This window comes from Rhagoletis zephyria, unplaced genomic scaffold (genome assembly GCF_001687245.7).
Source record: "Rhagoletis zephyria isolate East Lansing unplaced genomic scaffold, Rhagoletis_zephyria_1.1 Rzeph_scaffold_00829, whole genome shotgun sequence".
Lineage (NCBI taxonomy): Eukaryota > Metazoa > Arthropoda > Insecta > Diptera > Tephritidae > Rhagoletis > Rhagoletis zephyria.
In genome coordinates this window covers 147,003-148,982 of record NW_016157913.1, presented here as the reverse complement: position 1 = coordinate 148,982, position 1,980 = coordinate 147,003, and positions in this window count along the sequence as shown.

Here is a 1,980-nt window from a genome sequence, read left to right as displayed (position 1 = left end):
ATCGATTAAATAATTGATTTTGTTATCGATTTAGTCATTTATATTGTTAACAATATGTACAATAATCGATACTGATGATTGTTGTATTTATCGATGAATTAATCGATTTTACATTCGCTGTATTTTTTTATATGTTTATGGATATTGTTACCGGTATTTTTATCGACAAAGTTATCAACAGGGTTATCGATATACTAATCGGAACATGGAATGTGATCACCTTACATGACATCACATCAAATTTTATCACATGATATGGAGAGACATCACATGATATTACATCACATAATATGGTAACACATNTTTATCGATCCATCGAATTTCACAGTTACCGAAATTGGTCGAGTTAACGAATTTGGTTGAGTTATCGAATTTTAGTGTTCTTGAAATTCATCGAACTATCGATATGTATCAAATCATTGAAATTTATCGATAAACTTGAATGTATCGGGTCAATTCCAAGTCCTGCCGAAGTCCTCCAAAGACTTAGCTAATTTGTACTGTATAAGTAAATTTTGCTACGTGTTAGGTTAGAAAACCTCTCCAAGGCTTCTAAAACAAGAAAAACTGCCGAATTTCGACAGTAACTGGCACTCTACTTTATATAAATACCCTGCAGTGAAACTCCAAACTAGTCAGGAAAAATACTAGTTTACAACTAGAATTTCCTGACTGAAACCGAACTAGTTCGAAAATTACCAGACTTGTACCAAGTAGAAACTATTTATGCATGCCCTGTTTTGACTTCGACAGTTTAATATAATAAAGTAAACAAAATATTATAACTTTTATTTGGGTATATTATAAACCATTAAAGGGGGTACGTATTCAATTATACAAGACCTGTTAAATAATGATTAATATTCATAATGATTATTAATTAAAGCATGTTTCTTTGGATAACCGTTTAATGAGTAATAATTAATTAATTTTAATTACATCATTATTTTGTTATTTTTGATAATTTTCAATTATTTTTGACTTGTTTTAATTACACGATTATAATTATTTGATTAATTTCTATTATTAATCATCAAGAAAAACTATTGACAAAAGCTAAGAATATTTAATAACTGCTTAAATTATTCATTTATTTCATTCTTATCCAAATCTCAAATTTTAAACATTAATTATTACTTTTGTAAAGTTTGAAAAAGAAAAGACTGGAATGTGCAAAGTTAATGAATTTAATTTATTTTAATGAAAACTTTTATTTTTATTTTAGTTCACTCAAAAATGAACTAAAGTCTTCATTTTATTTTTAACTAATATGTTTTCTTTTGCATATTCAATATTATTAAAAAAAGATAAAAATATAGTATTTATTGTACCTGAAACCTTTTACTTTTAATAACCCTTAATGAAAAATGTGTAATTTATTAAAGATTTTTGGGGTTGCTGGGAATGTTTTTAGAGCGTATTTAGGAGCGAAAATTTAAAAGTGTGTCATATATTTTACTTTTTAATAATTTGAACGATATTAACATTTTGCAATGCAGTTTGCTTTTACAGAATATGGTGAAAATAACAAAACAATAACTTAAAATTTTAGTTCCCGTGCAGTACGCCCTTTGGCGAAACAAAAGGGAACACTGTTCTACAAATTTTTTCCTTTTTCAAGTTAAGCACCTCTTTTAAAACTACCGACACCTAAAGTTTTCCAAATTTAAGGCATTGCGGTGGCACTTCCTTCTGCGGAAAATCGAAGAGGTGCGCAAGATTTTATGTGCGGAGGTATTAAAGTTGAACGAAGAGGTTCATCTGTTTATTAACCAATTATACTACAGCTTCTTTTGGAAGTCCTCAATATGCTTCGAAAATGAACACAAAACGATAATAAATGAAAAACTTTGAAAGCATTAACTTTTGCTTACAGTGCACGCGGTAGCTCTTAAGGATTGGAATGATCCTTTAAATGTCGCTATTAAACAAATAATTGTAATGAACTTAGCTTTATTGCTGTCTTTTCTTTAAAACTCT